The sequence below is a fragment of the Rousettus aegyptiacus genome, unplaced genomic scaffold, assembly GCF_014176215.1.
Source record: "Rousettus aegyptiacus isolate mRouAeg1 unplaced genomic scaffold, mRouAeg1.p scaffold_m13_p_3, whole genome shotgun sequence".
Lineage (NCBI taxonomy): Eukaryota > Metazoa > Chordata > Mammalia > Chiroptera > Pteropodidae > Rousettus > Rousettus aegyptiacus.
This window is the reverse complement of record NW_023416306.1, coordinates 79,624,037-79,649,216: the sequence shown is the minus strand read 5'-3', so window position 1 is coordinate 79,649,216 and position 25,180 is coordinate 79,624,037. Positions and strand designations below refer to the sequence as shown.

The 25,180-nt window shown below is 36.5% G+C and overlaps 1 protein-coding gene and 1 pseudogene across 3 annotated transcripts in view; one reads left to right on the top strand and one right to left on the bottom strand.

Moving 5' to 3' along the window:
- LOC107502051 (centromere protein P) overlaps positions 1-25,180 on the top strand; it is a 197,229-nt gene that overhangs the window by 161,533 nt on the left and 10,516 nt on the right. The gene's annotated exons all lie outside the window — the stretch shown is intronic.
- On the bottom strand, positions 11,319-11,437 carry LOC118601143 (annotated as a pseudogene).

Sequence of the window (25,180 nt, the reverse complement as noted above, 5' to 3'; positions counted from 1 at the left end):
AAAAAGAAAAAAAAAAAAAAGGAATAAAGTGTCGACACATGCTACAGTGTGGATGAACCTCAAAATCATTATGCTCAGTGCAAGAAGCCAGGCACAAGAAGCCACATACTATATTATTCCATTTATATGAAATGTTCAGAATAGGCAAATCCACAGAGGCAAAACAATATGAGTGATTTCTGGGGTGAGGAGGGTGGGAGTTGGAACAGCATGGGTAGTTACTGCTGATGGGTATGGGCTTTCTTTATGGGGTGATCAAAATGTTCCAAAAACTGGTAGTGCTGCTGGCTCAGAACTATGACCATATTAAAAAGCACTGAATTGTATACTTTAAAATACTTTATGGTATATAAGTTGTATCTCAATAAAGCTGTTATTTAAAAAAATACTCAATGGTGAAATAATGAAATTTTTCCCTTTCTGGAAATAAGATAAGCAGGCCCACTATAGCTCCTAGCCAGTGCATTAAAGAAAAAAAAAAGTTATGGAAAATCTTAAATAATTTTCAGATAAGTTATTAAAATCATCTGAAGAGTTTACACATTGTGTCGTTCTATAGTTAGAGAATGAAATCAAGGAAAGGGTATACTTTAAATATCAAATATATTAAAATATATGTCATGTTCATAGGAATAATCTAACCAAAGATGAGCAAATGTTGAGAGAAATTAAAGAAGACAGTATGGTGGAAAGGAGATACCACCATTAGGGAAGATACCATTTTTACTTAAACTGATTCAACCTGATACATTTTCAATAAAAATCCTAACAGTTTACCTTACTGAGTTTATGTTGTTTTGTTTTTGTTTTTGTTTTGGTGGAACTTGACAAGTTCTAAATGTATACAGAAATACAGAGTCCAAAAAGTAGCCAAGCTATTCTTGAAGAACAAGGCTAGAGGACTTTCTGTCTTAATTATCAACTCTTATTATAAGAAACTACAGTAATTAAGATAGTTTAGTAATGACACAAGGATGAACAAGAAACCAGTAGAACAGAAAGTAGCACAAAGGACTTGTTCACATTTGGCTACTTGATTTATGAGAGAAGTGGCCCTGTCAGGTGTGGGGACACCTCACCTCAACCAGGATCGTTCAGAGGGACTGAGGAATAAAGACAGAAGAAACTATAGATATGAAAACAGCCCCTGGCTTTGTTCTGTTATGCTCCAGAGACTAGAATCAGCATCAGGGTACAGAGGATACAGACAGGCTGATTTGGGCTTAGTTTAGAAAACAAAAAAAAAAAAACAAAAAAAAACTTTCTAATAGCCAGAACTGCCCTGCCGAGCTGCCTGATGAGATGCCGACTCCGTACCAATGGGAAACCAGATGACATTCTATTGGGAATGCTGCAGAAGGGACTTCTCAAAGACACTGAACTTAACAATATCATTTTAGTGATAAGATTCCATGTTTCTTTGAGTCTGCCTCATTAAAATGGCATTGTCAGGCCACAGGGATTTTGGAGGTCAGTCTCTCTCTGGGACTTCCCTCACTCCCTGAGCAGAGTTTGATCAAGGGACAGGCTTAGCAAAATGTCCCATAAACTATCAGAGGTGAGTTCTAGGTCAGGTTCCCTGTACATGTATTCTCTAGTTCACTGCTCTCCCTTGAAATTCCAGGTGTCTGGAACAGATCCTGAATCTCCATGCTGAGCATATCAGGCAGAGAATATATTGATGGGTTCCTCTGCCTTTATATCTAGGTGTAGAGACAAATTCCAGGGAGCAAGTGGTAGAACTTGAGGATGTAAGGGTGCTAATGTCTTGATAAGAGGAACTAATCGAACCTGCATGGACCCTAGAAACAAAGCCACTTGGGTAGAAGGTTCTGGGGTATCAAATGCCCAAAGCATGATCCTGAGGGTGAGACTCTTGCTGTAATGTAAGAGAGCTTGTGGGCACCTTGCTTAGTGGAGAGTGGCATGACCAGAGGAGGGCCTCCAGTTCAGAAACCTCCTCTTGCCCAAGTCTAAGTGTAAAACTAGGATTTGGAAGCCAAAAAGAATCGTGAGTGCTAACTGTAGTTTTTAGGGGAGAAAATATTCTAGGTAGAGAAATCGATAGGAGTATGTCAACGACTTTGGTGTGGTGGTCTCATTGTGATGTGACATGGTTCCCAAAAATGATGTCCTATATAATTTCATGTTGCTAAATATACTTAGCTCTTGAGATAAGGGAAATGCTATCATAAGTAACACAACTTAAGGAAACCATTCTGAAATAATCTGGTTTGGGGGACATAAAAAATACAGCAGATAAACAAGTAGGTTCTTATATATAACTGAAGAGAGCATCTTCATGAACGTGTCCATGAATCAGGAGGAGTCTCTTAAGTTTGTCAGTCTGGTCTTGGGTATGAATCCACACCTTGGAGGTGTCCATATTTTTGGACTCATGACCTAAACTTGAATGACTCGACTATATCAAGAGTGTGACATTTGAGTCCAGGTGTTAAATAATGGCAGTCACTGCATCTTGGAGGGATCACAGTAGACCCTGTCCACAGCATCCTTCAGTCAGGAGCATAGCAGTTTTCCGTAATCTTGATTTGTTTCTCTTCTATTAATATACTCAAGCTTCTGTCAGCTAGAAAGAATCTTCTTATATCCTGTCTGTCTGTCTGTCTCAAACTGTCCTTCTCATTCTCTACTCGGTTTCTTGAAAAAGTAATCTACGTGAAATGTCTCCACGTATTCATCTCCCATTTGTTACTCATTCCACTGCAGTTCTGCTGCAGCATTTTTCGCTATCATGAAAGTACCCTCTCAAAAGTCCCAGTGTCCCCCACTGCCTTATTTTTTCTGGTCCTTCTATCGATTGCCATATTCTTGGATTTTGTTCTGCTCTTCTTTCTCATATTTACTGCCCCTCCCCCTTGTTCACATTGTAAATGTCGATGTTTTCATCCTTTTTCTCCTTCATAATCTTGTTCATTCATTAAGCAGATATAAACAAGTACTACATTGCTTTACATATGCCAGTGAGTACACATCTATTTTCTAAGTTCTAAACTGTTTCCTGAGCTTTATACTCAAATTGCCAACTTCCATTTTGTCAATTTGGCTTGAATCTCTCCCAAGCATTGCATCAGCATATCCAGAAGAATAAGATGTGCCATCTACCGTCAAACTTGTTATTTCTTCTGTATTTCTTATTATTTATTTATGGAAATGCGACTGGTTTTACTGGCTGAAGGGATTTTCAAATTTAGTTTCATCTCTGTTTTTTATAGCTAATTATTTAAGTTTAGGCTTGGATGGAGATATGAATTCATATCATGTTTCTGCAGCGAAAATATCGTTTTTGTTTACCCAAACCAACCTGTTTTAACACTCGTAATATTCTGACAGAAGTTCAAGAGAGTTACTATTACAGAAAAAATTTTGCATAAAGAAAACCACATTTGGTATTTATAGTTTAATTTTCATTCTTAAAAAATACAGTAAGTCATTTTTTTCCATAAGTACAAAGTTAAAAATGTATCTTATTCAGCACTTAGTTTTGTAGAGTTTTAAGGTAACCTAGGAACCTATTAACAGAATTAGGTGTTCCTACACACCCTGTACATGATGAGGATGGGACAGAAACAAGGGAACCAGCATTAACAAGTTCTACCATGTACCAGATGCCTGGTTCTCTGTTAGCATAGTACTCATGTATCTCAACAACTCTTTTAACCTGATGATATGCATTGATATCCTCCAATTTACAAAGAAGGAAAGCTGAAGCAATACAGAGGCTGAGTGAAGTAACTAAAGCTTCAGGGAGTTAAGTAATTGCCTAGCTTGCTGAGAAATGGGAGAACTGAGCAGGACTCGAAGTTTCTTTTTTCCACAACAGTCAAGCTGGAGTCACCGATTAGCTCACCCCTGCAGCACTCCTTTCCCCAGCAGACCTGGAAGAATGAGTAGAACTATATTCTTCAGCCCTCATTAGCAGAAACCAACTCTCATCACCATTATCCTTCCACACACCATAAAGCCATAGGAGTCAGATGCCTTTGAGATGAGTACTTGGAGAGCAGATGCAGTAACAGTAACTGCAAAGCTGGAATTCATCTCTGCTGTTTGCCTCCCAGTGAGGGCTGAGTGAGTCCTACCCTCCTCTGGGATTAGGTTCTTATTCTTTGAAGGAAGACCACTGTGAACTCCTCAGATGTTTCTTTCTGCCATTCTAGATGTGGCATTCCCACTTTGGGAAGAGCTGCCACAGCCAAAGCTTCCAGAACTGGTCTTTTTCTGTCATTTTCCTCCTGCAAACCCTGAAACCCATGATTACCCTGAGGTTTGTTAAAAGATTACACATATGGTAGTTTTAACATTTGCAGGGAATGAGGATTCTTTTCCACTGATACACTGTCTGAAGGAGGTGGCTAAAAACCAGAGTAACCACAATATTTACAAAGGTATTTAGTGAAAAAGATGATTTTGGCAAACAGTGTAACCCACCACTCATGGGGAATGAAGCTCGCTTGAGGTTTCATAAATCAAAACATAGTGTTTGTCCACAGCTTCATTTTTTCCTCATTACTGGTAGATGATATCATTTTTTTCATTTCTATTAGAATCTTTTAGCATCCAAGAGTAGGAAAAAATAATGTTAATTTCATTTATTATGCTGTATTTCCATTTTTAAAGAGAAATTTAATTTGAATTCCCCCATATATGTGAATGGAGTTTTCAAACTCTTCTCAGGGATTTATGGAACTTTTATAAGAATAATATTCTGGAGATTACTGACTTTTTTGTATATGTTCAAGGATATCGTTTTCAAATTAATGTTTTTTTCTCATTTCGCTCAAATAGGACTGATCTTTAAAAGAACATAACTAAAACTAAACCCCCACCAAATTATAGCAGAATAGAAATCGAGAAATTGGCTAGAAAATGTAGAGAAGACTGAAGTCCATAATCATAACACTGTTGGTATTAATCATGCTCATATTTTAAAATATAATATTCATCTTTACCTTACGTTTTTCTGAAAGAGTGAAGAATTTGAGTGGTGCCACTTATAGGTACAAATGTATATAACCTATCTTGCTACAGTGGGGTAAATTGACAACATTAAAGCAAACAAGTCCTATTCTTTTAAAAACTCAAATCTCCACTTTCTGATAGCCTGCTCTTTTTTGACTTAAGATTCTTCTTTTCCAAGAAGCTTTCTTCAATTCCACAGTTTTCCCATAGCACACTGGTTCTGCTACTTTGCCAACACTGATGCCATCCCACTTTGTATTCTAAATAGTGGCTTCCATATGTTTTCCCCAAATAGTATGTATACCAGTGATTAAGTCATCCAACAAGTTTTTATTGGGTGAGTCCTGAGCTTATTTCTGAAATTGGTAACAAGAAGGTCGACATACTTCTTACGTATAGTCAATTAGAGTCAGTTCAGACTAATAGCTGTGTCAGTATAAATGTAGTCATTTCTGTGGATGAGGATGGGAGGTGTTATGGAAACATGCAGGAGGTACCTGTCTGGAGTTGTTAAAGCAGGGTTTAGCAACATTCAACCCAGATGATCCCCCTCCCTTCTAACACTCAGCGCTCTTGGTTTTTTTGGCCCCCCTTTTTTGTCTCACTTCTTAATCTTCTTTGCTGGCTTCCCTTCCTCCTTGTCCTTATCTCAGGCCTGGAACCTTTTCTCTAGGTGTAATTTCTCTCTAGGTGAGTTTCATCATCTGTATACCATCTGTATACTGGTAATTTCATTTCCTTTCTTGACATATCTATTTGAATATCTAAGAATTGTCTCAAACCTAACAGTCCAAAGTTTTTGTTAAATATGACTGCAGTCATATTTAAACTGAAACTTGAATGTTAAATACGAGTTTGGACACAGAAGGGTAAGATAAGGGATAATATTCTAGGCAGAGAGGATGATATGAGAGAAAGCCTGCAATGACACTGGCACCTTGTGGGAATGGAAAGTGAAAGTGATCATGAGGCCTTAAGGGTCAAAAACAAGAGAGAAGTGGTTTTGGAAAAAGGCTGCAGGGGAGGAGCATAACCAGTTTGGCATTTTAGAAAGATAACTCTATAGTTTGTCGTATGAAGCAAATGAAGAAACCACATCTAAAGGCAGAGCACCATTTAAAAGACATTGCAGTAATTCAAGAGAGGGAGATTTCTTTACGAGCTTAGGGGAGAACTCAAGAGATAACTAGAATATTGGGTAAAATCAACAAGACTTAAGATTTAGTTGGATGTAGGGAAAGGAGGAGAAAGAAGAATCAAACATATGAAGCCCAGGTTTCTGGCATGAACATCTGTATGTTGGGAGAGCCACTTCCTGAGGTGAACACAGGTTGAGGGAGAAAGATAATGTAATCAGTTCTGCAGTTCAAAAGAGAAACCCTATGCTTGATATTTAAGATCCTGTAGCATGTGGATGGATGGTACTCAAGCCACAAAATTGAATGAGATCAGAAGCCATGATATAAAATTAGGCCCTTGGAGAAGGTTTACAAGAGTTACAGGAACTAAAAGAAGGGGATTTTAAAACTCCCCAAATAAGCACTTTTGCACATTGTTGATAGAAATGTAAATTGGTAGATTCTTTATATAGGCCATTTCATCAGCCTTTATTAAATGTTAAGCCATACTGCTTCTGAGATTTTAACTAACAAAATTTCTTCACAAATGTCCAAAAATATCTTATAAGGATGTTCATTATAATGTATAAAATAGTGAAAATTACAAATAACTCAAAAGATTGTCAATATGAGATTGCTTAAATTATAATGTATATCTATGCAGTGGCTTAGCTTATTGCCTTAAAAATAACAAAGTAGATTTGTGCTTATTGACATGAGTTGTATCTTAGGTACAGAAAATGGCAAAAGCAATCATAAGTCATATCTACAGCAAGTGTGTTTTATTGAGCATTTTATATATCCCAGGCAATATATGTAAAGAACTCCAAAAATCGATAAGGAAAAGACAGATACTGAGTAGAAAAATGGGCAAGCAATTTGAGTAGACTATTCACAAAAATAAAAATTCAGATGGCCAATAAACGTGTCTTAATTCCACCAGTAAAATAATGGAAAAACTATTTTAAATCACTATGAGATAGTATTGCACAGTCACCAGAATGATTAATAGTAAAAAGACTGACAATACGAATTGTTAGAATATGGAACAATAGGTATTTTCATATACTGATACTAAAATTGGTATAAACACTGATATTTTCTATAAAAGTTGAGGTGCCCATATCCCTTTGTATAAATCCAAAAGAATTGTTTATATATATCAAGAAACATGCACAAGAGTGTCACAGAAGGCATTATATGTAATAGCCCCAAACTTGAAACAACCCAAATGTTCTTTAACAATAGAATGGAAAAATATAAATTGTGATATTTTGTATGTCATGAAGTACCATTTAGTATTAAAATGAACAAAAAACAGAGCTGCATGCAACATTGTGGGTGAATCTCACAAAATCTTGAGCAATGAAAATAGACAATAAACAATATATGGTTTATGATTCTGTATAAATGAGGTCTGAAAACAAGTAGAACTAAACTATAGTGTTTAAGTTTGCACACTTAAGTAGAAAAACTATAAAGAAAAACAAGGAAGTTATTTGCATAAAAATCAAGGTAGTCATCAACTTTAGAGGGAAATGAGGAGTCCATGATTGGGAAGAGGAATGTCAATGGGCTTCTGGGGTGCTGGCCAGATTCTGTTGCAATGTACATTACATTTTATTCATTCTTAAGATACTTATATTCTGTGCATTTTTTAAAACCCACTATCAAAAAACAAATTAAATCCAAGCAGGAAAAAAAAAAAAGGGAAATTCACAGCCGAATACATTATAATGAAACTGCATATACCAAAGACAAGAACATTTTTAAAGCAAATGGATTGGATCACCTTCAAAGTAGCAAACTGACTTTTCACCAATAGCAGTAGAAACCAGAAAGCAAACTGAGAGCTTTTAAAATTGAAAGTAATATCTGTGCCGTCATATTCATTGCAACATTGTTTATAATAGCTAAGACATGGAAACAACTGGTGTTCCTCCAGAGATACATGAATAAAGAAAATATGATTGATACACACACATACACACACATGCACACAGGAATGTTATTCAGCCCTAAAAAAGAATGAAATCCTGACATTTCAACAACATGAATGGACCTTGAGAGCATTATGCTAATCATAACTAGTAAAAGAAATCCTGTATGATCTCACTTATATAGAATCTAAAAACAAAAATAAATAATAATCGAACTCATAGATACAGAGAACAGATTGGTGGTTGCCAGAGACGGGGTGAGGAGGGCTGGTGAAATGAATGAAATGAGTCAGAAGGTACAAACTTCCAGTTATAAAATAAGTAAGTCCTAGGGATGTAATGTATAGCATGGTGACTATAGTTTATGATACTGTATTGTCTATCTGAAAGTTGCTAAAAGAGTAGATTTTAAAGTTCTCATTACAAGAAAAAATTGTAACTGTGGTGATGGGTATTAACTAGGCTTATCATGGCAATCATTTTATGATAGATACAAATATAGTATTACGTTGTACACCTCAAACTAACATAATGTTATATGTCAATTACATCTCAATAAAACTGGGGAAAAAATACAATGAAATAAAGGTAATGTCATGTCATATAAGTAGCTAATGAGAGAATAGAAATTCTAATAGACATTCATTATAGAATGAAAGGATATTCTTCAGGCAAAGAGAAAGTGATCCCAGAAGGAAGATTTGAGATACGAGAAGCAATAAAGAAGAAAATATAATAAATACATCAAACAGTGATTGTATAATAAAATAATTGTGTCAAGTGAAGTCTTTATTTTTAATGCTAGAATTTAAAAATACATAGCAATACAAGGGCGACTAAAATTTAAATGTTGTAAAGTCCTTTGTGAGAAGGATTGAGACGTATTTTTTTAGACTTTGATAGGTATATATAATAAGATACTTAAGGTAACCATCTGACAAGCGAAATAGAGCACATAACTTCCCAACTATATACAGGGATAAAGGAAATATTTTAAAAGCCAATTAAAAAGAAGGCAAAGAGGAAAAATATCTAAAAGGAAATTATGTAAGTCAGTTGTGGTGGGACTTCCAACTATAGCAGAATGAAGAAGTCAGTGAATTTTTTCCATAGGAAAATAAGTATAAAGTTGGAAAAATTGTTTTAGAAGGACTGTTCAGGGCTCTGGAGAGTGACCAAATGCAAAGAACAAATACTTTGGAGCTTGATTCTACCCTCTTTTTTAATATTTCTGTTAACACAAATGTTCTAGTCTTTCTGGAAAAAAAAAAAAATCTCGCATATCCATCCTGTTCCCCTATTGTCATTGATGGCATTGAAAACCATTGTGTTTGTTAAGACATTTTGCTTGCAAGTAATAGAAACCCACTTCAGATAATTCCAGGTACGAAGTGGGTATATTGGAAGGATTCTGAGAATACCCTCTTCTAGAAGGGTGGAAGGGATTCCCCAGGACCTGGCACCAGGAATGTGGAGTCACCCTTACAGTCCAGGTGGCTCTCAGGGACCTTTACCTTGCTTCCTTTTTCTGAGTTGCCACATCCATACTACTTTCTCTAAGTTTAGTTAATTCTCTTCTCAGTAGGTCTCGCCTTCTGCAGAACAGCTCCCACTGGGTTGACAGACAGTCTCAAAGAACCCAAGCTTGTTTACCTTTGGTGGCCTGGCCCTCAATTTCAGATTTCTCCAGAGAAACTGATTGGCCCAGCTTGGGTCATATATCCACCCCTAGTCTCATCAACTATGATCTCTGGGGTTCTGATCAAGAGTGGGTCAAATGAGCGTGGCTAGGTGGTGGTGATATAAGGTAGCATAGAGTTAAACACATATATAACAAGAGCACTTGGACTATCCTATGTAAAAGTTATGTAACAAAGAAGTTATTACTGTTTAATGTGACTTTCTTCAATTAACATGCGTTTTATTTTCTTGAAGGAACATCTTTTTATTGTTGGAATACTCTTTGTATAGCCTAGTACAAGTTTTGTACCTATTAAACTGTTGGTATTTATTGATTGGTTATTTCCTTTTAGTTTGATTCATTTACAACAAAATTTATAAATGATTATAGAAACCTTATACAGTTTTTAGCTCTGTCTCATGAGATTTGTCCTTTAATTATATATAAGTTTCAAAGACTATGGTTGCTTTATTTTATTCTTGGCCTTCTTTTCCAAATATGTACTTAAATTACTGAGAAGTTGATTGGTTTGGTTTCCAAGGGTGGTTAAAAACCTTAGTTATAACATACAAAGAGCAAAATCCTTGCTGGTTAAGGTGGTTTTGCTTTTTCAACTGACTAATTCCAAGCAGATTTTAGTGAAACAATATTTTCCATCTGAATTCACTGGCCAATAGCAGGAGGAGCCATACCATCATCTGTTTATGAAAGTATGCCATTTGGTGTCTGTAATTCAGAATAGCAAAAGTAAATTTTAAATGTTTTCATGTTGAAAATGGCTTGTTTACATCTTCGGAGTGGGGGATTAGCAATAATGTAGCACTTAGTGACAAAACTTTCTGTCTAATTCCACGGCAAGCATTATGCTCTGTCAAATAGGAATCAAACCACTGTGATTAGTACCACTTCATTTTTTCTCAGGGACCCATCCTTGCCACTCCACTGCTCTCTCAGTTCCAGCCTGGCCCATTTCATGATGCCATCCACATCTGGACACAAATTTCTCTTAGACTTTCTTCCCTTTGCTTCTCAGAATTAGATGAGGATCTCCCCTAAGAATGTGTGTCACATACTTTCTATACAGGGTATGTGCTCAGCAATTTATTTCTTTATTTCTGTTTGTTTTAACCAACTAGTCATATTGTTTATTCAATAGGCACTTATGTGCCAGGAATAGCAGTAGCTGTTTCTGTCTTGGGCCAATTGTCTTTCCTAAAGTTCTAGAGATTTTATACCAAAACATTTATCTAAAAACTTCCCTATTTTTACTTTCTTGTTTAACTTTGTTTCTCAGTCATTCTCCCAAATGTCTCAGTTTTACTAAATCCCTTTTATTTCCTTTAGCTTTTTCATATGTAGGTCATGTCCATTCATGAATTTAACAAATGTTTTTCAAGCACCTACTATGTGCCTTGATCTTGTGCTAGCAATTCATGGTGAATAAAACACTCTATTATCAAATTTCATATTATCTAGTTGCTTCAGTACTCATTTAGTTGGAGGAACAAATATGTACATCTCTCTGTAATTACAAGTGATTTCTATAATATACAAATTCTATGGAGATAGGCAAGAGATTTCTTTTTTTTTTTTTAAAGCGTACAGCACCCAGTATTCTTAGGTGGTCTCCCATCCAAGTACTAACCAGGCCCAACCCTGCTTAGCTTCAGAGATCAGAAGAGATTGGGCGTGTTCAGGGTGGCATGGCTGTAGACAAGAGATTCCTGAAAAGATGGCATTTGAGTAGAATGACAAGAATTTTGACAAGTGCTGGAAGACTGTTCACTGGGACTGGAGTAAAGAATTAGAAGCAAAAGTTATAAGCAAATTTGGAGAAATTTCACAGAGAGCCTTGAATGCCACATTTTAGAAATTTAGCCTTTAGTCTAGGCCAGTGGTCCCCAACCTTTTTGGCACCTGGGACTGGTGTTCCTATGAGAATCTAATGCTGAGGTAGAGCTGAGGCAGTGATGCTAGCGCTGCAAATACAGATGAAACTTCACTCGCTTGCCCACCGCTCACTTCCTGCTGTGCGGCCTGGTTCCTAACAGGCCACAGACCCGTACCAGTATGTGACCCAGGGGTGGGGGACCCCAGGTCTGGGCTCTACAAAATCATTTTAAGGTTTTGAGAAGAATAGTGACATGAAAACATTCATGTTTTAGGAGGATAATTTTGGAGCTATAAGAATGATATTTAGAGAATCAAGAAATTAGGGATGATATCTAATACAGAGCTTGACCCTATTTTTGATACTTGACTCCTGACAGCTCTTAAACATTACCTTCTTCTTCCCCTCTGTCTACATCTCAGCAAGCTGATCAGAAAGTCTGCATATTCCCTACGTGCTAACAGCAAGTTGAAACCACACTACCCACCCCAACCACAGTAAAAGCCAGAGCCAGTAGTCCACCCCTGCTCTCAAAGAGCTTGGGATTTTATACCAAATACTCCTTTATACTCATACTCCTTCCCTTCCCATACTTCTCATCATGCGAATAATAAATATCTTCACACACTCTTGTAATGTGTGACACTGTCATATCGGCATTTGTAGCCAAGTTTGGTTGGGAGTGTTCATTGTGCTCTGTAGAGTGGCCTCAACATGTGTTGGTAGAGAGAGGGTAGACATCTGTTTGGTGCTCTACACCCTTCCCTTCTTTCTTCCTATAGCACCCTCTTACTTTAAGAAATTTCTCTTCCCTCATGGGCTGACACACCCTTGATTAATATGCACAGTATAGTACTACCCAGCCATTAAAAAGAATATAGCAATCCTGTACCTTCACAGAAAAAGCTCTTCAATACATATTGTTGAGTGAAGAAAAGCAAGAGTAAATAATATGAGTGTAGTATGATTTCATTCATTAACATTTTTGTATTGAAGCATATTAACTGAGGTGTAATTTTCACACAGTCGTTTTGACAAAAGCATACTGTCATGTGACCACCACCACAATCAAGATCTAAAACTCCCACCATCCCAACAAATTCCCTCCTTCCCCTTTGTAGTCAACCCTTCTCCCTATCTTTAGCCACTGACAACTACTCATCTCTTCTCCAACCCTATAATTTTGCCATTTCCAGACTCTCATTGAGTATATAGGCTTTTCAAACTAGCGTCTTATATTCAGCAGAACTTGAGTCATCCATGGTGTGTATATTAGTAGTTGGGTTCATGGTATGGATGGAGCTCACCAGTTAAAGGATATATGCATTGTTTTCAAATTTGGGTGATTAATAATAAAGCTGCCATAAACATTTTAGTACTTTGGTGTCAAAATAAATTTTTATTACTTGGGTAAATTCTTAAGAGTGTGACTGAGCAGTCCCACTCTTAAGAATTTACCCAAGTAAATAAAATGAATGTATGTTTAACTTTGTAAGAAACTCCTTTTCCAAAGTGACTGCATCATAGGCATTCCCACCAGCAGCATATGTGGACTCAAAAATTCCACCTATTTTCTGTGGTTCCAGAAAGGTCTACAATACAAGGAGAGATCTGTAAGACACTCACCCGGGGAGAGATAGATACTAGAATTGGGGTTATGTCAGAGGGAAGTTTAACTTTAGCTTTAGTCACTTAATTTTTATGCATTTGTTAGTTACTTATACAATTAAATAAAGAGAAATGAAAAAGTGGTATTTCTTACCACAAAGAAAGAAGGGGATACTTAAAGAAATATGGCAAGCTGAGATGACCATATGCACCCTTCCCCGCCATTTTAAACACACACAAATTCTGGATTAAATGTAACATGTTTTAAGTACATAGTTAAGTTTAAGAGAAAGAAGTAGAAATGTCCTGAGAGCCATAAATACAGAGTGAAATCAGAGCCAGGGCGGAGGTTGGTGCTGGGAAGCCTACAGGGTCTAAGAACAGATCTGAGCCCTGAGTTGGGGCTGGAGTGCTTCAGCACACAAATGGGAGGACAGCCTGGACTACATCGGATGAAGGCTGTGTCCTCTTCTCAGAGCTTGGAGCCTCAAAGCCTTCTGTTAGTCTAAAGGGAAGAGAATAACTGCTAACCACCCCCACAAAGCTGAATTGATGGTAGAGAAACCCACCTCTCCAGATCCCTGGCATAAGTTCAGAGTCTCAGTTTATTCAACCTACATGTGGTTCAGGTAGAAGCTCAAGTCCAGAAAGGAATGTAACATATGGATACATGGACTCCCCCAGGCTCTGGGAAAAGCCACTGTGAAACTGCCCTGGAGAGACATTCTCACACCTGTACCCACAGAATGGTCACATTAAAAAAATGACCCTGTAGTAATTGTACATTAAAAAAATACACATTAATTGAAAAAAAAAAAACCCTCTGTTAATTGAGAATTATAGAACAATCTGGGCAAAAACTACGAAGTAAAAGACTAAAATTCTCAAAGTGATAACTGAACTAATAGAAACCTAATTTAAAATGTAGGACTTTTGAAAAAAATTATTTAGTTTCAAATATACGTTATATTGGTTAGACATCTATATAGTTCATGAAACGATCACTCCAATTGCTCCCTCCCTCCCCTGGCTCTCCACCTAGCCATCATATTAATGCTAACCACATTCCCTATGCCATGCTCCTCATCCCCATGACCAACTATCAACTACTAATTTGTACTTCTGTAACCCTTCATTCCATTCTCCTAGCCCCCTAACCTTCCTCCTCACTGTCCGTCACCAAATTGTCTACTATATTTGTGAGTCTATTTTTGATTAGTTTGTTCTTTTTGTTTCTTAGATTCTGCATATAAGTGAAATCATATAATATTTATCTATCTTTGTCTGACTTATTTCACTCATCATAATAACCTCTAGGTCCATCCATGTCGTGCAAATGGTAGGATTTCATTTTTTTAATGGCTGAGTAATATTCCATTGCATATATGAACCATAACTTCTTTATCCAGTCATTTGTTGATGGGCATTTAGGTTACTTCCATATCTTGGCTATTGTAAATTGTGCTGCCATGAATATAAGGGTGCATAGATCTTTATGAATTATTGTTTTGGTTTTCTTTGGATAAATACCCAGAAGTGCAGTTGCTAGATCAAAAGGTATATCCATTTCTGATTTTTTGAGAAACCTCCAGACTGTTTTCCATAGCAGCTGTACCAGTTTGCAATCCCACCAGTAATGCATGAGGGTTCCCTTTTTTCTGCATCCTTGCCAACACTTGTTCTTTGATTTATTGATGATAGCCATTCTGACAGGTGTGAGATGATATCTCATTGTGGTTTTCATTTGCAATTCTCCGATGATTAGTGACTTTGAGCATCTTTTCATATGTCTATTGGCCATCTGTATTTCCTCTGTAGAGAAATATCTGTTCAGATTTTCTGCCCATTTTTTAATTGGATTGTTTTTGTTCTTGTTGAGTTGTATGAATTTTTTATATATTTTAGATATTAACCTCTTATCAGGTGTATCAGTAGTGAGTATCTTCTTTTAAACAGTCAGTTGTCTTTTCGTTTTGTTGATGGTTTCCTTTGCTGTACATAAAGTTTTCAGTTTCATGTAGTCCTATTTGTTTCTCTTTTCTTTTGTTTCCCTTGCCTGAGGAGATATATCTGAAAAGAAATTACTATTAGCAATATCAGGGAGTTTACTGCCTATGTTTTCTTTTAGAATTTTTATGGTTTCAGGCCTTACATTTAAGTCTTTAATCCATATGAGTCTATTCTTGTATACAGTATAAGAAGGTGGTCCAGCTTTTTTGTTTGTTTGTTTGTACCTGTCCAATTTTCCCAACACCATTTATTGAAGAGACTCTACCCAGTTGTATATTCTTATCTCCTTTGTCATATATTAAGTGAGCATACTGGCGTGGATTTATTTCTAGGCTCTTTATTTCTGATCCATTGATCAGTGTATCTATTTTTATGCCAATTCTATGCTGTTTTGATTACTGTAGCCTTGTAATATAGTTTGATATCAGTTAGTATGATACCTCCAACTTTGTTTTTCTATCTCAAGATTGCTGTGGCTATTTGGGTTTTTTTATGGCTCCATATAAATTTTAGGATTATTTGTACCATTGATATTTTGATAGGGATTGCATTGAACCTATAGATTGCTTTGGATAGTATGTCCATTTTAGTGATGTTGATTCTTCCTACCCATGAACACAATATATGCTTCCATTTATTTGTATCTTCTTCAATTTCTTTTTTCTATGACTTATAATTTTCTGAAAACAGGTCTTTTATCTCTTTGGTTAATTTGATTCTCAGGTATTTTATAGTTTTCAACACAATTGTAAGTGAAATTGTTAATTTCTCTTTCTGAAAGTTCATCATTGGTGTATAAAAATGCCACTGACTTATGAATATATATTTTGTAACCTGCTACTTTACTGAATTCATTGATCGGCTCTAACAGTTGTTTTGGGGGAATGTTAAGGATTCTCTCTATATAGTATCATGTCACCAGCAAATAACGAGAGTGTTACTTTTTCCTTTCCAATTCGGAGGCCTTTTATTTCTCTTTCTTGTCTTATTGCTGTGGCTAACACTGCCAATACAGTGTTGAAGAGGAGTGGTGGAAGTAGGCATCCTTGTCTTGTTCCTGATCGTAAGGAAAATGCTTTTAGATTTTCCTCACTGAGTATATTAGCTGTAGGTTTGTCATATATGTTGAAGTATGTTCCCTCTATTCCCACTTTGCTGGTAGTTTTTATCATAAATGCATGCTGGATTTTGTTGAACTCTTTTCCTGCATCTATTGATATGATCATACGTTTTTTATCTTTTGATTTGTTAATGTGGTGTATCACATTAATTGATTTACAGATATTGTACCAATCTTGCTTCCCAGAAATAAATCCAACTTGATCATGGTATATGATATTTTTAATGTATTGCTAAATTAGGTTTGCTAATATTTTTTGAGGATTTTAACATCAATGTTCCTAAGAGATATCGGCCTATAGTTTTTCTTTTTTTGTAATGTCTTTGTCTGTTTTTGGAATCAAGGTAATGGTGGCCTCATAAAAGGAATTAGGGAGCCTTCCCTTTTCTTGAATTTTTTGGAACAGTTTGAAAAGAATGTGTTAATTCTTTTCTGAATGTTTGGTAAAATTCACCTATGAAATCGTCTGGTCCAGGACTTTTGTTTTGGGGGAGGTTTTTGATTACTGATTCTATTTCATTGGTAGTAATTGGTCAGTACAGATTTTCTGTTTCTTCTAGACTCAGTCTTGGGAGATTATATGTTTCTAGGAATGTGTCCATTTCTTTCAGATTGTCCAATTTGTTGGCTCCTAGTATTTTCTTATTATCCCTTGTATTTCTGTGGAGTCCGTGGTTATTTCTCCTCTGTCATTTCTAATTTCGTTTATTTGAGTCCTCTTTTTTCCTTGATAAGTCTGGCTAAGGGTCTGTCACTTTTCTTTATCCTTTCAAAGAACTAGCTCTTGGTTTCATTAATCTTTTGTATTGTTTTTCTAGACTGTATTTCATTTATTTCTGCTCTGCTCTTTATTATTTCCTTCCTTTTGTTCACTTTGGGCTTTGTTTGATGTTCTTTTTCTAGTTCTTTTAAGTCAAAGGTTAGATTGTTTGAGTTTTTCTTGTTGCTTGAGGTAAGCTTGTATTACTATGAATTTCCCTCTTAGGACTGCTTTTGCTGTGTCCTATAGATTTTGAGTCATTGTGTTTTCATTTTCATTTATCTCTAGGTATCTTTCGATTTCTTTCTCGATCTCATTAATAATCCATTCATTGTTTAGTAGCATGTTATTTAGCCTCCAAGTGTTTGTGTATTTTCCAGTTTTTTTCTTGTAGTTATCTAGTTTCATACCATTGTGATTACAATCTTCTTATATTTATTGAGACTTGTTTTGTGTCCTAACATGTGGTGTGTTCTTGAAAATGTTCCATGTGCACTTGAGAAGAATGTATATGTTGTTGCTTTAAAGTAAAATGCTCTGAAAATATCTATTAAATTCATCTGGTCTAGTGTGTCTTTTAGGCCCATTGTTTCCTTGTTGATTCTTTACCTGGAAGGACTTTTTTTTTTTTTTTTTACCAGAGCCTATTATAAAAATGAAACAATTTCATATTAATAAATCTTTTTCAATTTTAAATTCTATTTAAAAATTAAAAACTGGCGAATAAGCCAAACAACAGGTTAGATATCACTAAAGGAAAATATTAGATTTAAAAAGAGCAGAAAGATGATTAGGTAGTTCAACATAATCTAATAAGAGTTCCAAAAATAGAGATTGAAAAAGTTGCTATATTTAAAGAGAAGTGTTACCTCATCTGATTCCCTCAGTTTGTCCCTCCAGCCATGCTTCCAAGAAGTTCCAGTGTCCTAGCCCAGGGTTCTAGTTACAGCAAGAGGAGAGACAGGAGCATTCACCTTGCCAGAATAGTCAGTCTCCTTTCTGAGCCCCATGAGTAATGGATGTGTGTAACATTTTAAAGAAACCCAACACCTGCATTACTGAGAAATTTAAAGGAACAGTTATAACTCCACTTCATACATGAATGTATCATTTCATAATTTATAAAGGACATTTTTAAAGGAGAAGAAAACTGCCAAACTGTTTTACAAAGTGGTTATACCATTTACATTCTTACCAACAATGTGGAGAGTTCCACTTTTCCACATTCTCACCAACACTTGTTATTGTGTCTTTTTTATTATAGCTATTCTAGTGGGTGTAAAGTGATTCTGTATGCTTTTAAGGTAGATTTCAAACTGAGCATCCTGCAAATCAATTTTTTACATCAAACTGTTTTATTTTTTATTTCAAGCTGTTTATGATAGTTAAAATTGTTGCTGAATGCCTTTCTAAACTACCTTATCTTACCAAGTCTAGTTGTAGTTTAAATTGAGAATAATTTTATGTTCACATGTCCTGACTATCAGTTTTTATTCACTTTGATTATTATGTTTTTAATGTGTTTAAAATAGTGTATGTATCTTATAAATACAAACTGCATAGTATCACGATCACCACCATTCTCCCCCTAAAAAACGTTAATTTTTTTTTTTTTTTTTTGGCCCCAAGAACTTAAAGTTTCAAGAGAAGCATGTTTGAAGTAATCACCTTCTTGTAATTAGTTAAGTGATTTCATATATACATAACTATGTTTTCATAGAGCCACAGGGCCTTTAGGCCAGTCATCTAGAAGCAATTAAAAAATCATGATCGCTTTCACATACAAAGATGTGAACAGAAAAGGCCCAGATATATGTGAGTGCTCTTGGAAGTAATGGGAGGGCCCTGTTTGAGCAAGTTCACTACCCGTGTGTCAGTTGGGGCAAAGGGCTTGCAGCTTCTCTAGTTGTGTTAGTATAGTAAGTTGTTAACTACTTGCTGTAAGATTTTTTCAAACTCAAACTTTAGTTTCTTCTCTGTGCATTTTCTTGCTTTATAAGAGGTGGTAAAAGATATCTGGTGAGTATTCAGCGCTTATGGCACTAGTAAATTAAAAACCCTCTTTTTGTATAACTGCTGTGCTTACAGCTATTTGATTTTAAAAATAGCGTGCAATTTGTATTTGTCCAAGGCTGAAGTTTGACTTTTAGAAAATTGGAATCTGTCCTGTGGCTGTTTTCTTTCTTTCTTTCTTTTCTTTTTTTTTTTTCAAATAGACAGCTTGACTTTGTTGGCCCACACCCTCTGTTTCCATTTCCTCCTGTTGCTGGGCTGCATAATCCACATTGGACAGTCGTTGAGCAAGCCTCTGGGGTCCTGGGGCCCGCGTTCCCCTCCAGTGCTCAACAACATCTCTCTGTTTCCAAATAAAGATAAGAATTGTGCAGGCCTTTTTCATTACTTTGGTCAGCTTTGGCCTCTGGAAAACAGTCTATTTCTTGCAATATTATTTAAACTTACAGGTTCAGCTGAATTATTAATAGGAGATTATGAAAGATAAGTAGCAAACACAAAATTCAAAAAAATATCTTAACAACTAAAATTTTCATGTAACAGGGATCAATAAGCTGTAGCTTTTGGCCCACTTATTTCAAACATGATGCAACTAACTCTAGTTGTACAAAATCATGTGGATCATATTTTGGATAGAGCAGTATTAAGTAATTGAACTTTTGTGTAAATGAGCCAAGAGGGAGTCAACAGTAAAATCTTCATATTTTCAGACAACTTTAAGCCCTTCCACACATTGAAATACCAAGAGGATGGGAATGCACTGAAAACATCATTTGGAACATGCGGAAAAGAAATCCAAAATTATTGTGCATCAAATAAGACCTTCAGGGAAAAAAATCCAAAAACCACCCATTTACAAATTTTCCCTTGTCTATTAATCATGACCCAAAAAAAGCATAGTGACTGCTTCCAGAAACAATATTTCAGATACCTCCACATCAAGAAGGACTTGCAAATTGCTAGTCTTATCCAGGAAGATCGGAAAAACAAAATAGATTTTATGTTCTTTGTACCAAAATCTAGAGAATCTGTACACAATATTCCCTGCATTTATAGTCACTGCAGGATGGATATGACAGAATTGGAAGAGACTTAAAGAGAGACAGTGAAGTAATCAGGATGGCTACAGGGCTTCCAGATGGAAAAAGAATAAAGCCTTCTCCACCCTAGATAGTAACAGCAGAATGGAGGCATTTGTATATTTACTTATTTTCTCTTTTCTGCTAGATCCTATGCTTCATGGGCTCGGGGATGCTGTCTTTTGTGTTTTAATTTTTTGTTTAATATATACATACAGAAAAGGGCAAACATCACAAATATGTAGTTGGATCATTTATACAGTTCTCTGTTTCTGGGCCTTTCCAGGTTCTGATGATATAAATAGTGCTGCTGTGATTTGTGGCCATTCAGATGTGTATGTTGTCATATTCCATTTTGGTTTTTATTTGCATGTCCCCGATGCTCAGTGTTACTTTGTTCACAAGGGTGCACCCAGCATTTAACAAAATGCCTGGAGTCTTCATTAGAGCCCTTTTAACACAAGTGACAGAAGACATTCTGAAAATAACCATTTTGAGTGAATGAATGAGTCAATCCAAGTTCATAGTGTGTAGACCCCATCATGTGTTAGAGGATGAGCTTGAAATACTTTTAGTAAGGGGTCCTCTAGGAAAATAAAGCAGTTCCAGGGCAGCAAATAAAAGCTGTCTGCACACAATTCCCCTAATTCGAGAGATTCCACGCTAAAATATGAGTCATTTTAAGATCCGTTTTGCCAAGCCAATTCATGGATGGTCTGTAAGGAAATGAATAAATTAAAGCTTTTTCAGTGTTTGCTACTGCTCTGTTACGTTTTCAGTCTGAAGTCAAGCCGAGGGTCAGCTGGCTCCTCCCTCCTGCCCAGGCTAGCAGTGGAAGCCTGTAGTGATGGTGGTGGGCGGGAGTTCGGGATGCTAGTTATGTGGTTTGTGGCCAGACAACAAGGCGTGTGTTATTCTAGGATCCAAAGAACAACTATGTATTTTCTCCTAAGATTCTTTACGTAGAAAATGGGAGCTCATTATTAAAATAACTAAGCATAATGCTTAAACCTGTGGCAGGTTTAAGGAAGGTATAGAATAAGCATCTAGGTCAGTTTCTTACCTCTCATTAATCTCAATGTCATCTGGGATCCTGGATGAGAATCTGGAAACAGAAAAAAGACATTAAGTAAAAACTAAGGAAAGTTGAATAAAGTATTTGATTTCATTATAAAAGTGATGCACTGATATTGGTTCATTAATTATAACAAATATGCCACATCAGTGTTAGATGTTAATAATATGAGAACTCTGAACTATCTTCCCAATTTTTCTGTCCATCTAAAACTTCTAAAAAGTACAGTTTATCTTTTTAAAAAATTTGATATAGGTTCCTTGGAAGGAGCCCATGCACAGAGGGTTCCTGGAAGTGTAAACTTTGTTAGTTCAGGGTGAATTCACTCCAACCGCCCTCCATTCTAACACTGAGCTGGACCACAGGTCACCTGAAATTTGCTTCAAAAAAGGCATTAGGATCAGGAAGCCAGCTCAACTTGGCTTCTTTACTTTGGGCTCTGGGTCACTGGAGCAGCCTTGTGTATCTCTGACCCTTATTTATCTTACTTTTAAAATGGGCATAATTTTATATTCCCACCTCATAAAAGTGTCCTGTGATCCACTATATAAAGATCTGGCAAAGCTAGAACTATTTTTCAAATAGAATAAATCATTGTCCATTTAACTATTTCACTAAGGCTTGTTATCCCCTCTCATGTTTTAATTTTCTTGTCCAATCTTTATTTTATTTTATTTTATTTTTTCCTTAACCATCAGCTTTTGATGTAATATCACATTTTAACCATTTTAAATTTCATTTACATAAATTATGCCCTATTTTATTTTGCCCCAAAGGTTTGCAGGTATTGACTTCATGGTTCATATATTTTCTTCCCATTTTAAAAAATTGAAGCCATTTAACATAGGGCTCTAGAGTACAAGTTTGGCCATATATCATCAGCTCTTTAAATAAAATGTAATTTAAATATTATTTAAACCTTAACTTCCATACCCAAACTATTCATCAAGTATGAGGAACAATTAAAAATATTATTAAACACGAAAGCCCTCAAAAATGGAAGATTATCAGGCACCCTGCCAAAACTCTTCTGAAATAACAGTAGAGAGGGTTTTAAAAGGCATCATGCATAAGGCTGAAGAATGGGTGGAAGGAAGGCAACACTAACATACTGGAAGCCAGGAAGCAGATGAAAGTATAGTGACCCAAGCCTTGAAGGCAGTTGATTTGTTCTGTGGAACCTATGAAAATAAGCCTGTGGATAGGAGAAGAATTAGTGTAAAGTTTGTGTAAGAGTCAGTCCATCCTCACTTCACACCTTCAACCCCAATAGAAGACCTGTCTGAAAAAGATAGGAACCACCAGAAAGGGCCTGGACTCTGGTCTGTGCCTCCTATGGAGAGAAACTGACGACTTTTAATAAAAAATAGACACAACAAGTTTCCTTTACTATATCAGGAGCCCTTTGCACTTGGGGACTTAGGTCTTATTCGTATCTAGTACACTATGTGGAATATATGAACAAACTTGTAGGGGTAATTATGTTTCCCAACAAAATTTTTTTGTTGCTACCATCAAAGTCAGTTGCCAGCATGAATTACGTTATAAGTTAATTGTAGTAACATTTGACCTGTGTATTACAACTATATTTGAATTTAGAAATGTTATATGGTAGAATGTCCACAAGCTCAGGTTTTGGAACATGATTGCCAAAGTATCTTAATTTGAGCAAGTATCTTAATTTTTTGAGCCTCAGTTTCATTTAAATGGGCATTATACCGACGATTTCATCTGACTGTTATCGGGGTTAAATGAGCATGTCAAGAGCATGGGGCCTGCAGAGGTTGAGGAGTCGATAAATTGTGTGTGGCGGTGTGTGTGTGTGTTATCTTTTGAAAAAGAAACATAAGACCTTAAAAATTCAAGTGTGATTCCATGAAAAAATTTTAAATGAGACCATAATAACTAAGTTGTAGCAGTTTCAGTTTTCAGTTACTTTGAGATTTATGAAATAATGAGAGAGTTTAAAGCTTAGTAATGATAAAATTGTCAGTGAATATCTGGAATATTACTTTCATTATCTATTGTTTTTGCTTGCCTAATTCTATATTAATAACCATATGAAGTTGTGAATTTACCTCTAAAGAGTTTCTAACATTGATTATTATGTTTATATATGTGTATGTACTCAGCTTCTTAATTATTATTTCTGACTATTTTAAAACAAACCAGTTTGGCATGCATTTTTAATTATTAGTCTAGGAGGAAACAGAACTATTTTTCAAAGCATACACTTGCTACCCAGTTAACTAGAACAACACCCTTAACAAAACTACTGCTAGGACTTATATTACCACCTGAAGTCATATTCATTGTCTTGTCATCTGAATGGGGTTTATTTTTAAGGGTACGTTTGCCTTCAGATTGATTGCAGAGCATGCATTTCTTAGCTGTACATTTGACTAAATTTGTTTGCCTAATTTTCCCCTTTTCATTCTAAAATGGCTCTAGCAAAGGTAGAGGGATTATACACACATACACACACACACATATGTATATATGTATGTATGCACACACACACACACCTGCTATACTTCTGTCTCCTAGGGTCACTTCCCAAAAGGAAACACCATTAAACATGTGGTGTAGTTCTCTTCCCATCTCTGGCTTGAACTATCACCTCAGATCATGCTTTCTGCACTCCTGGGGTTTCCTCCTCTCTCAGGAACATTTGGGCTGCCTGAGACTACACATGCCCCTCTGGACGACCTGGTCTGCCAAACTTCTTCTGCAGGACAGCCAGACAGTACCTGTTGGCCTTAGGCCATGAGTTCTCTCATTGTAGCACAAAATCAGTCACAGATTATGCCCAAGTGGGTCAACGTGCCTGCATTCCAACAGGACTTTATTGTGGACGTTGAAGTTTGAATTTCATAAGATTTTCACATGGCACACTCTTTGATTTTTTTAGATCATTTACAAATGTAAAAACCACTTTAAGCTAGCCAGTCATGAATATATGGGGGCCACAGTAGTTGAAATTTGCCGCCCTTACTCCAGTTCCTTCCTCTTTCTGGTGGCACAGTGACCATTCATATGGGACTTTCTGTTAATAAAACCCCCCAAGTCTTTACTTTAAAAAATGCTATTGGAATATATTTCTAAAAATTGGGTCACTGAAATCCCCTGGTTCTTCCCCAGTCTCACAAAACGGGGTGAAGAGGAGATGAGGCAAAGGGACAGGTGTGTTCTAGAGTGGTTCGGGGGTGAGCAGGCACCAGGGCGGGCTGTACTCAGGGCTGGGGCCACGCAGGATATTTGGACAGGCCCTTGGGGGTCCTGGAGTGTTGGTGCCGGAGGACACCCATGAGTCATGCCCAGAGATTTGTGTGTGATCTACAGTGTGTGCTGCAATGACATTCTTTGGCTTTCTCGGGTTTGTGAGCCACCATGGGCTTGGAATAGAGGTTTCCTGGTTGTTTCGTTTCAATAAGCAACATTTTTTTTTATCTCCTTTCAGACCAACGATACCCTAACAAAACTGAGCATTTCTCAATTATTTTTGGGTGGTTCCTATGGTACAGGGCACCCAGGAACCTGTGTCTGAGAGAACTTGGGGACATTGTGTTAACCCAGCCATAGGTCTGGTCTCTGCCCCCCATTCTGGTGAGCTGCTGTGCCCCTTATTTTTACCAACCAGGACCTCTCTTGTGCAGACACGTGTGGAGCTGAGTCTGTGTCTCATCCTTAGGACCATGTCCAGGAAAATTGGGGCAATGTGGTTTATAAGAGGTAATTCAGCAACATAGCACTTCATCTTACCTCATGGGATGTTTACTTCAACCACATAAATAGTCTAGAAAACCTTGTTGGGTTTTTCCATCTTCTGTGTAATCAAAATATTTAAAAGTAGGACTCCTTTCATCCAGTCTTGTACCTTGGAGGGTTTTGTTAACATTTCA